Raw genomic sequence first — 11,867 nt, forward strand, 5'->3', positions numbered from 1 at the left:
CGCAGGAGCAGGAACGGAGTCTGACAACCAAGTGTGATCATAGGCAGAGAGCTCGTTTATTCCACCCCAGCATGCTCTTATATACAATCATATCAAACAATCAGGCAATAACTAATTGGTTGATTAAATTAACACAAAAACAGCTGTGACCTTGTGGGATAATTATCATCCTACACACCTGTCTAACTTATCTCACATTTCTTTTCCCACATGGCTTCAGCAGATTTACTGAGCATGCTCAATTCATGTGAGCATGCTCAGTGCATCATAAGTAGCAAATTCCTCCACACAGCAGTTTCTCACACTACACCTGAGGCAGCATGAGGCAGGGGCTCCATCGCTGTCCAGACCCCACCCAAGAGCAGATCCCCAGGGGCTGCAAGACCCTCAGCTTCTGGGACTTTTGTGTGTAGTCTCTCTTCTGCCCACCCAGGGCTGTCCCACCTCGGATGGGCACAGAAAGTGCTTCAGTGAAAGTCTGTCCCTGGAGCAGCCCCTCTGGCACCGCAGCAGCAGCCCAGAGCTCAGCCCGGCTCCCAGCGCACACTGGAGGCAGCAGCACCAGCAGTGTCTTGCACCTTACAAAGCCCAGCCACCAGGAGCTGCCCCACGGCTCTTTTCCTTGTTTTTCCTGCTTCCTTCCTACCAGCCCCCCACTGCTCCAGCCCCTTCCTGGCTCCTTCAAGACCAAACCAGGCTGCAGCTGCCACACTCACCAGGCCAGGGACTTTCTGAGGTGGGAACTAGCCCCATCTCTGCCAGAGCCCCGCCCCCAGGAGCTGCCCTGCCCCTAGGCTGTGCCAGAGCCCCGCCCCGAGGAGGTGCTCCGCCCCTGCTCTGTGCTAGAGCCCCGCCCCTGCTCTGTGCCAGAGCCCCGCCCCCAGGAGCTGCCCCGCCCCCAGGCTGTGCCAGAGCCCCGCCCCCAGGAGCTGCCCCGCCCAGTTTGGTTTGTTTTTTTGCCGGGGTGTGTGTGTGTGTGATCCAGATGGAGTAAGAAGAAGTTGGGCTGCAGAGGCTCAGGGAGATTGAGGGGAACCCCCTGGGTGTCCCAGTGTTGGCCAGGGATTGTACAGCACCTAGCGCAATATGGGGTCCCAGAGCCGTAACTAGCTATTTTTGCACTCAAAGCAAGAATAGAAAAGTGCCTCCCCCTGCTGTGCCACCCAGCCCCCTTGAAACAACGTCCCCAGCACTGCCCGCCCCAAAGAAACAAACCCTCCTTCCCCAGCGCCGCCCCACCAAAACAGGTGTGGGCCAAAAAGGAAGGTTGAGGGAGAGGGAAGAAATGGCACCCATAGGGTGACCAGATCACAGCAGTAAAATAGGACCTGCCCCCTCCCCGCTCGACCCCATCATCACACCCCTCTTCAACCCCTAGCCCCCCGCTGGCCTGCTGCATCTCCTCCTAGTCAGTCCCCCACCCACCACTCGCCTCCTTTCACCTCCTCCCTCCCCGGCCAGAAACCCCCCTGCGCGCCCCTAGAGCCCCTGCTGGCTCACTGCTCACCTCTGTGCCCACCCGCCACTTGCCCACCCGCTCGCCTCCGACTCGCCTGCCCCCCAGTATAAAGCCTCATTCAAAGACCCAGGGGTCACCATATCACTGCACCCAGCAGTCACTCAGTGCAGTTGTAGATAAATCTCTGCATTATGCATTTTTGTATAACTTGCCTATGACTTTGTATTGAACCTTGGTAATATGTTATAGGGGGCCCCTAAGGTAGTGTAATTAAGGTAATAGAAAAATGTCTTTTTGCTAGAAGTAGAATAAGATCTTCCCCCCACTTTGTAATCAGTTGCCCTGTGGAGTGAATGAGGTGGGACTGAGGAAGGCGTGGAAGGCAGCACCTCCAGACAGCTGCAACCCTTGGAGAGGGGCTGGGAGCCCGACCAAGGCCAATCAGATCTGGCAAGTGGGCTGGCTAGAGAAGAGCCGACATACTGACGGCCTCGGGGGTTAGGAGCAAGCACCTTCCTGTGGGAGCCCCTCTGTGCAGCACTGGGACAACCCCCAGCCCAGAGAAAAGCAGCAAAAAGGACCAACAGACACTGTCCCAGATTTTGAATCTGAGAGATTTGCCCCTCTCCATCCGCCGACTCGCAGCTGACCTCCTCACCCCCCCCCCCGAGTATGGACCCCCCAGGGGTCACTATATTACTGCACACAGCAGTCGATCACTGCAGTACCAAACATTAAAATACTGAAAATGGCGCCCCCCTCCAGCCACCGACTCACCGCTCGCCTCCTCATCCCCCCTCCAAGTATCAGTGGCAGCAGGTTTGTAGAAGTTTTGGTGGTGCCCAGACCACTCAGAGCCTGCCCCCCCCGAACTCTTCCCCACACTTGCCTAAGGCTCTGCAAGGGAGTTTGGGTGGGGGGAGGAGGTCTGGGGTGCAGGCCCTGGATTGGGGCAGGGGATTGGAGTGTAGGATGGTTGAGAGGTTGCGCTCTGGGATGGAGTCAGGTGCAGGCTCTAGAATGGAGTTTGGGTGCTGGATGCAGGCTCCGGGCAGGGGCACAGGGTGGGGGTGGCTCTAGGCACCAGCAAAGCAAGCAGGTGCCTGGAGCAGCCCATTTGCAGGGGCGGCAGCCAGCAGGGATCGAGCCTGGGAGCGGAGAACCAACAGGGAGCCCTGAGAGCTGTAGTTCCTTGGTTAGCTCCCTGTCTATAGAGCCAGCCCTGGAGCAGGGAAAGAACCAAATTTCCCAGCATTCCCTTGGCTGCTATCAACAGGAAAGGGAGGGGGAGGGAGTATGGTAGCTGAAACCTCATGCTGAAAGTGGAGAGGGGGACAAATGTGCCCGAGGAGTAGGCGGCTTTGGCCCAGAAGCAGCAAAATTCATCAAACACAGAACTGGTTCTGACTTATTTCCTTGGTCTTAAAAGAGAACAACAAGGATCTGAGTCTCCTCCCTGTCAATAACCCCCTGCTCAGCCAATCAGGGTACAGACTGAGGAGGGGAGGCTGAGGGTTCTCACCAGAGAGCCCAAAGGATGGCCCAGGTCACTGGTGGGGATCACTGCCCGAGCACTATTTCAGCCCCACATTTTGAGCACTCTCCTACAACACACACCCCTCTCCTGGTGTTGAGAGGGGAACAGGAGAAAGGACAAAAGGTGAAACAAAAAGGACAAACCCCAATGTCCCCAGTAATTCTAAGGGACAAAATCCCAGTTGCAGAATAAAATTCTGCCTCCTTAAGCTCGTGTTTTCCATGCCTAGAATTCAACTGTCACCACATGGATTAGACTGAACAGGTTTCAAACCTCCAGGAGGCTCTTACCTTCTAAACAGGGACGGCTGTTTTCTAGTAAAATCACTGAAAGGGAAAGAGAAAACTCGAAAGAGGTTCCTCCTGGCGCTCACGTCCGTGAACCCGAATACTCTCTCAGTCCTCAAAGAGAGACCTGGAGAAGGAGACTTGCTGCAGCAAAGCCACAGGGGTCTCTGAGGTTTCCCTGGCCCCTCGCCCCGTCCTGCCTGGCTGATGTCAGCATCTCTCTGTGAGGTCACCACCTCCCCACCACCTTCGACCAATAGGCTGAGGTCCTGCAAAAGGCCTTTGTGATGTCACTGCCACACCCCTCCCTTGCTGTGCCAATGTCCTGCCCCTGGCCAGGCACTTTGGAGGGTTGAGCTACTCCCTGTGGATGACCCCACTCCAGGAGCGTTCGTTCTAGGCAGCAAGCCGGCTAGACAGGGAAACATCAGACGCTGCTCCCAATGCTACACTCAGTTTTTCAGAAATGAGTCGACTTTATGGCCAGAAGAGACCATTAGAGCATCTAATCTGACCCCCTGCATATCACAGGCCCCCTGTAGGACACAAGAGCTACTTTTGGGGCAAACACATTCCAGAAAGGCATCTAGTCTTCATGAAATGACATCAGGAGATGGAGTATCCATCACTTTCCTTGGTAGCTTGTTCCTGTGGTGAATCATCCTCGCTGTTGAATATTTGTGCCTTAGTTGTAATATGAATTTATCTCTTTTCACCTTCCAGACATTGGGTCTTGTTATGCTTTTCTCTGCTAGATTCAAGAGCCCTTTAATATCCAATCTTTTCTCTCCATTAATGCACTTCAATTAAGTCACCTTTCAATCTTCTTTTGATAAGCTGGACAGGTTGAGCTCTTTCTATAGCTCACTAGAAGGCATTTTTCTCCAGCCCTCAGGACATTTGGTGGCTCTTTGCTGCCCCAGCTCCAGTTTCACAACATCTTTTTCAAATGAGGACACCAAAACTGGAGGCTATTCCAGTATCAATCTCACTGATGCCGTTTCACCTCCTGTGACGTTATTGACATAATCTGTAACTGTATAGATCACCGTTGTGACCACTGTTCTATATTTGCAGCCAATATTGTAGAAAGGTTGTCGTGTAAGGGGTCTATGGAGAGGTTCTGATTGGCTGATTATAATGATGCCATCTCTAGATGTGTATCATTTTTGAAGTTGACGTTATGAATATTGGCTCTATGCTGCCCGTATTTCAAACTTGTGCTCTGCTTCCAGGGAACACCCCAGCCAGACAAGTTGGTGTCAGTTCTGCCTAGCCTGCTTGATGGCCCATTACAGACCATCAGCTACACAATCGACCCATTGAGAGAAGGCAGATACGCCTTGTGACTCAGCAAGGTCTGCAGGGACCTGCCTATGGACAGAACTCTAAGGTTTTTCTATGCCATGTGCTTAGGGAAGATGTATTTTCCATGCCCTGGTTCCTCGCTGACCCAGAGAGAACAAAGGAACACGAAAACAAAAACCTTCCCCCACAGATTTGAAAGTATTTTCTTCCCTTATCGGTCCTTTTGGTCATGTGCCAACCAGGTTATCTGAGCTTTTTAACCCTTTACAGGGTATGTTATGCTACCTGTAGCTATACGTTTATGACACCCTGTAAATAGCAATCTGCAGAACCTGATTCTGAGAAAGGGCAGAGTGAAGGGAAGTGGCTTCAGCAGATTTACTGAGCATGCTCAGTTCATGTGAGCATGCTCAGTGCACCATAAGTAGCAAATTCCTCCACACAGCAGTTTCTCACACTGCACCTGAGGCAGCATGAGGCAGGGGCTCCATCGCTGTCCAGACCCCACCCAAGAGCAGATCCCCAGGGGCTGCGAGACCCTCAGCTTCTGGGACCTGTGTGTGGAGTCCCTCTTCTGCCCACCCAGTGCTGCCCCACCTCAGATGGGCACAGAAAGTGCTTCAGTGAAAGTCTGTCCCTGGAGCAGCCCCCTCTGGCACCGCAGCAGCAGCCCGGAGCTCAGCCCGGGCTCCCAGTGCACACTGGAGGCAGCAGCACCAGCAGTGTCTTGCACCTTACAAAGCCCAGCCACCAGGAGCTGCCCCACGGCTCTTTTCCTTGTTTTTCCTGCTTCCTTCCTACCAGCCCCCCACTGCTCCAGCCCCTTCCTGGCTCCTTCAAGACCAACCCAGGCTGCAGCTGCCACACTCACCGGGCCAGGGACTTTCTGAGGTGGGAACTAGCCCCATCTCTGCCAAAGCCCCGCCCCCAGGAGCTGCCCCGCCCCTAGGCTGTGCCAGAGCCCCGCCCCCAGGAGCTGCTCCGCCCCTGCTCTGTGCTAGAGCCCCGCCTCTGCTCTGTACCAGAGCCCCGCCCCCAGGAGCTGCCCCGCCCCCAGGCTGTGCCAGAGCCCCGGCCCCAGGAGCTGCCCCGCCCAGTTTGGTTTGTTTTTTTGCCGGGGTGTGTGTGTGTGTGTGTGATCCAGATGGAGTTAGAAGAAGTTGGGCAGCAGAGGCTCAGGGAGATTGAGGGGAACCCCCTGGGTGTCCCAGTGTTGGCCAGGGATTGTACAGCACCTAGCGCAATATGGGGTCCCAGAGCCGTAACTAGCTATTTTTGCACTCAAAGCAAGAATATAAAAGTGCCTCCCCCCGCTGTGCCACCCAGCCCCCTTGAAACAACGTCCCCAGCACTGCCCGCCCCAAAGAAACAAACCCTCCTTCCCCAGCGCCGCCCCACCAAAACAGGTGTGGGCCAAAAAGGAAGGTTGGGGGGAGGGGGAAGAAATGGCCCCCATAGGGTGACCAGATCACAGCAGTAAAATAGGACCTGCCCCCTCCCCGCTCGACCCCATCATCACACCCCTCTTCAACCCCTAGTCCCCCGCTGGCCTGCTGCATCTCCTCCTAGTCAGTCCCCCACCCACCACTCGCCTCCTTTCACCTCCTCCCTCCCCGGCCAGAAATCCCCGTCCCTGCCCCTTGAACCCCTGCTGGCTCACTGCTCACCTCTGTGCCCACCCGCCACTTGCCCCTGTCCTGCCTGGCTGATGTCAGCATCTCTCTGTGAGGTCACCACCTCCCCACCACCTTGGACCAATAGTCTGAGGTCCTGCCAAAGGCCTTTGTGATGTCACTGCCGCGCCCCTCCCTTGCTGGGCTAATGTCCTGCCCCTGGCCAGGCACTTTGCAGGTTTGAGCTGCTCCCTGGGGATCACCCCACTCAAGGAGCGTTCATTCTAGGCAGCAAGCCGGCTAGACAGGGAAACATCAGACGCTGCTCCCAATGCTACACTCAGTTTTTCAGAAATGAGTCGACTTTATGGTCAGAAGAAACCATTAGAGCATCTAATCTGACCCCCTGCATATCACAGGCCTCCTGTAGGACACAAGAGCTACTTTTGAGGCAAACACATTCCAGAAAGGCATCTAGTCTTCATGAAATGACATCAGGAGATGGAGAATCCACCACTTTCCTTGGTAGCTTGTTCCTGTGGTGAATCATCCTCGCTGTTGAATTTTTGTGCCTTAGTTGTAATATGAATTTGTCTCTTTTCACCTTCCAGCCATTGGCTCTTGTTAGGCCTTTCTCTGCTCGATTCAAGAGCCCTTTAATACCCAATCTTATCTCTCCATTAAGGCACTTCAACACTTCAGTGAAGTCACCTTTCAATCTTCTTTTGATAAGCTAAACAGGTTGAGCTCTTTCAATAGCTCCCTAGAAGGTATTTTTTCCAGTCCTCAGAACATTAGGTGGTTCTTTGCTGCCCCAGCTCCAATTTCACAACATCTTTTTCAAACGAGGACACCAAAACTGGAGGCAGTATTCCAGTATCAGTCTCACTGATGCCGTGTCACCTCCTGTGACGTTATTGACATAATCTGTAACTGTATAGATCACCGTTGCGACCACTGTTCTATATTTGCAGCCAATATTACAGAGAAGTGGTCGTGTAAGGGGTCTATGGCGAGGTTCTGATTGGCTGATTATAATGATGCTATCTCTAGATGTGTATCGTTTTTTTGTAGTTGACATTATGAATATTAGCTCTATGCTGCCTGTATTTCAAACTTGTGCTCTGCTTCAGGGAATGATACCTTTGTTTAATTGATGAAAACATAAACTAAACACTTAGAGGATTGGAACTGATTTCAGCAGATGGACAGCTTTGCTAGGTTTTTATGCATTTGGACAGCAAAATGTTGAGTGTTGACATTCATTTCCAGCATCCTCGTATGGTGGAGCTCCTCAACATAATGGAGAATGGAAATGTTTTTCTTTTCTTTAAGAGGGCACCTGGGTTTGAACAAAGGACCACTTGATCTGCAATCAAACACTCTACCACTGAGCTATACCCCCATTACAACAGGAGTATGGAATCGTGATCTCCAGGACTTTGAAGGACAGACCCTGCTTCATCGAGCTCCTTTGCCATTCCCAGACCACAGGTGGTTTTAAAAATGGGGTTTGATTAAACTTCTTAAATGTGGTCAACACCACAGCTTGCACCCCCACTGATATAGCTTCTCCCCATGACAGAGCTGCCACCTCCTGGGGAAGTGGATTGACTACACCAACAGGAAAACTCTCCCCCCGCAGCATGGAGCAGTGGTTCTCAAGCTGTGGGTAAGGACCACAAAGTGGGTTGTGATCCTGTTTTAATGGGGTCTCCAGGGCTGGCATTAGACTTGTTGGGTCCTGGGGCTGAAGCCAAAAGTCTGAGCCCCCCCCCACTCAGGGCTGAATCCCTCAGGCTTTGGTTTTGCCCTCCCCCCACTGGGGCTCAGTCTTTGGCACCCCCCCTGCCCCCCCGAGTGGAGGGGCTTGGTCCCTCTTTCCAGGGCTACGTATTAAGTTATTTTGGCAGAAGGAGGTTGCAGTGAAAGGACGTTTGAGAAACCCTGGCACAGAGCATCTCCATTACTGAGCTGCAGCAGCATAGACTCACTGTTTGAAATATTGACCTGGCCTTAGCCTCTGAATATGTCTAGGCTTGGCTCCCTCTGGCACTGTTGTGATCAGACCCTGAAAGTGCAGCCACGGAGACACCACACACTAGCCTTGCCTAGCTGGCAAGGATCAAACCTTTACAGAAAGACACCCATGGTTTTCTAGCCCAGCTACCTAAGGCTCAGCCACAACCACTTAACACAGGGGCCTTTCTACACTCTGGTTCTCTTCTCACTGAAGGGTCATTACAAATTGTTTGCTCAGACCAGCTTCCCCAGCACACTCACTGCTGTGCAGCTCTGTACGTGTGGCCATGGCTGAACAGCAAGAATTCCTGCCCATTTCTCTACTGGGTGGAGCATGGCTAGAGTGTGTTTGTGGTTAATGATGTTGCTGTAGATTGTTCATTCCCTGCCTTGGCAATTCAGACAGTCCCTTTTCCCATTGTATTACCAGCACCTCTGGGAGTCCAATAACAGAGGCAGGTTTTCTCTGGGCATTGAGATTTTTGAGGGCGTTGGTGGCTCCTTTCTTTCCTCACCCTGGAGAAACTCAGCTTTTTATTCCATCCTTGATGACCCATGGAATAACAACAGCAGCATGAAGAGGAGAGTGAATATCTCACTGCCAGGGGGGAACGTGGACGCATCCCCTCTGTCTGACCATTGCCATTGCAGGAGAGAAGGTTTCAGTGGAATCGAATGCCCTGGCTCAGACAATAGACACAGGGAGGTTTTGCTGTTCATGGATCTGTGCAAAGGAAATGGTGTGTCTGTGTGAAAATGAGGAGGGATATGAAATGCCCACGTGGTGGAGCCTAAGGCAAAAGGGAACCCTGGAGGATTAGAATAGGATAAGTTCTCAAGCAGCATGTTTCTTACTTTGCCCATCTGTTAGTTTTGATGATTATCGATGGAAAGATTTTGCCATTGAGTCGTGTGTTTACACAGAAATTGACATTTTACCAACAAATACGTAATTCTTCCAAGCCTGCTAGTCTGCTGGTGGTGAGTTTAGAGGGACACACTCACTCTTCCCACCCCCCATGCCAGGCCTGTGCTCTCCAGAATGTCAACTTCCCACAGAGCTGGGATCCTTCCCTCATCCCGCCCCAGACCACTGCCCCACCCCCACTTCTGGGGTCCCCTTCCAACACTGTCCAACTCCCCTGCTGGCAGGATCCCTTCCCATTCCTTTCATTTCCTGCCTCCCCTCTGAGCAAAAGCTCTGCATTGTTCCCACACTGGGAATTGAACCCAGGCCGCCTGGGTGAAAACCAGGAATCCAAATCACAAGACCATATGGGAGTTGTATGATCAATAGCACATTTACACATTCACACCTAATAATTCAAAGTAGCCATTCAAAAAACCTTCAAAAACAGACTTCAAAGAGAAATTGCAGAGTTACAATTGATTTGCAAACTTAACACCATTAATTTGAGCTTGAATAAGGACTGGGAGTAGCTGGCTCATGACAAAAGCAATTTTCCCTCTCTTGGTATTGACACCTCCCCATCAATTATGGGGAGAGGACCACATCCACTCTGACTGAATTAGCATTCAACACTGGTTCTCCCCTTGTACGGTAACTCCCGTCACTTCATGTTCCAATCTATATTTATGCCTCTATCTGCAATTTTCACTCCATGCATCTGAAGAAGTGGGCTTTTTACCCACGAACGCTTATGCCCAAATAAATCTGTTAGTCCTTAAGGTGCCACCGGACTCCTCATTGCTTTTAATTCTAAGCTGATCTTAACCCTTTCAGTACCCTTATAAACTCAGATGCTTCTCACCACAGGCTGGCTGGTGGCTTTTCAGCCAGGCTCTTCCCTTTCATCAGCGCTTCAGTTGCTTGGTGTGGGGGTGTCTGTAGATGCAGGAGGCATAGAGAGATAAAGCCTGGCAAATGTCTCTCCTTTTATCATGTCCTTTCTTCCCTCATGGCTTTGCCCCCCTCCCCCTTCAGAGTCAGGTGAGCATCACTGCGTCTCTCCAAGCAAGTCTGAGCAATTCCCCTGGGGTGTCCTCATGCAGGTGAGTCATTGCATTGTAGCTCCCTTGCTGGACAATGGCTGTCGATGGGTTGTTTGACACCCTGTCCGGGTGTTGGTTACTTTCCTTGCTGGTGCCACTGGGGAGCTAATATTTGGCTGACTCCCCCACCTTACAGCACAGTGACAACCACACTGCACAATTCTCATAACTTCATATGCGTGAATGGTCTACATCTATGGGTAGAGAAGTGACTTTCAGCAGATCATATCCTTTCCCTGATACCTTACAAGTCATGCTCTATATGTAAGATCACGATGACATGAAAATGAGGATTATGGGGGTTACAGCCTCTCCCCCAAAGGTATAGTATGTCACACTGAGATTCTATGTTCATTTGTTCTGTAACAGCATTACAGAGATCCAATGACTGACCAATGGCATTTCCAAGTGCTAAAATAGCAAGCGATGTCGGTCTCTCATTGGCTATCAGCGACTGAAGATGTGGTTTAATGAGCCGGAGCTTCAAGGCGAGGGTGGCTCTGTCCACTGCCTTCCGTTGTGCTGCTGGGCCCCAAGTCCCTGGTGGCCAATATGTGACGCTGGGAGAAGAGAGTGGGGTGGCAAGTGGTGGCAGGACTTTTGCCACCAGGGTCTAGCTGCCCAACTTCCTCCTGGTACTGCTGGCCCCCCGTCGCCTTCAGGTAACCCAGGAACTATGGCAGGAATAGGGTGAGGAAGCAAGTAAAGCCGAGCAAGGAAGGAAAAAGTGAATCTTGTCTTCATGGGCCGCTCGCAATGACATCCTTTTTCTGTGCCACAGCTGACAACAACATCCCAGACAGAAAAGCAGGAGGCCAAAAAGAAACCGAGCAGCTGCTGAAGTAGTTCAGTTGGGAGCGTGCTAGACTAACAGGCTCTTCTGTCCCCCTTTGTGCACGGGTGGGATGTTTTCTGAAAGTGCAGCAGTTCCTTTAACTGCCACGAGTCCCTCATTTCAGGCTATGCAGCAGGGAAAGGCAGCATGGGCTTCTGCACCGAGTTGGCCCACCTGACCTTTCATTCTTCTCTTGCTCTTTGTCAGCAAGGGGAAGAAAAAGAAGCTCTCCCTCAAGCTGGAGTCACAAGGGCGACGTAAGGACGACTTCCTGAGTGCCCGCTCCAGACCTCTGCTCTGCCAGCTGACCCATCGAAGGGCTGTCACCACTTTCTCAAGGTTTGTCCATCGGTCTGTGCCAGAGTGAGCAATAGCCAAGCAGATGGAGTTTCTGTAGTGTAGTGGTTATCGCATTTGCTTAACACATGAAAGGTCCCTGGTTCAGAAACATGCTGGCTTCCTTTTGCCAGATCCCCTTGCTGTTCAGGAAGATGCTCCTCCTTCTCCTATTGGCCTGTCCGTGGGATAACTCCAACCCCTGCATGACAGAGGGTGCTGACAGCAGTGGAGAAAGCACCTTGGCGTCAGGCTGGAGAACCTAGAGGAGTGCGGCATGTCACCTTTTGGAGGCTTGTGGCTTGGCCACCTCTGCCTTGGGAGGTTGGCCTACGGAGTCCGGCTCTTCCTGCTGGCCTCCTCTGCGTGACTTGCCAAAGGAGGAAGTGAGGCAGGAATGGGGCAAAAGAGGAAAGTCAAGCTGAGAAAGGCAGGGCAGAAAGTAAGCACATCACTG

At 52.1% G+C, this 11,867-nt stretch overlaps 1 non-coding gene across 1 annotated transcript; it reads right to left on the minus strand.

The window, feature by feature from the left end:
- Positions 1-7,537: 7,537 nt before the first annotated feature.
- On the minus strand, positions 7,538-7,609 carry TRNAC-GCA. Its single transcript has one exon. It is a non-coding gene; the product is annotated as a tRNA-Cys (tRNA).
- Between the last annotated feature and the right edge of the window lie 4,258 nt (positions 7,610-11,867).

Source organism: Mauremys mutica, unplaced genomic scaffold (genome assembly GCF_020497125.1).
Source record: "Mauremys mutica isolate MM-2020 ecotype Southern unplaced genomic scaffold, ASM2049712v1 Super-Scaffold_100084, whole genome shotgun sequence".
Classification (NCBI taxonomy): Eukaryota; Metazoa; Chordata; order Testudines; family Geoemydidae; genus Mauremys; species Mauremys mutica.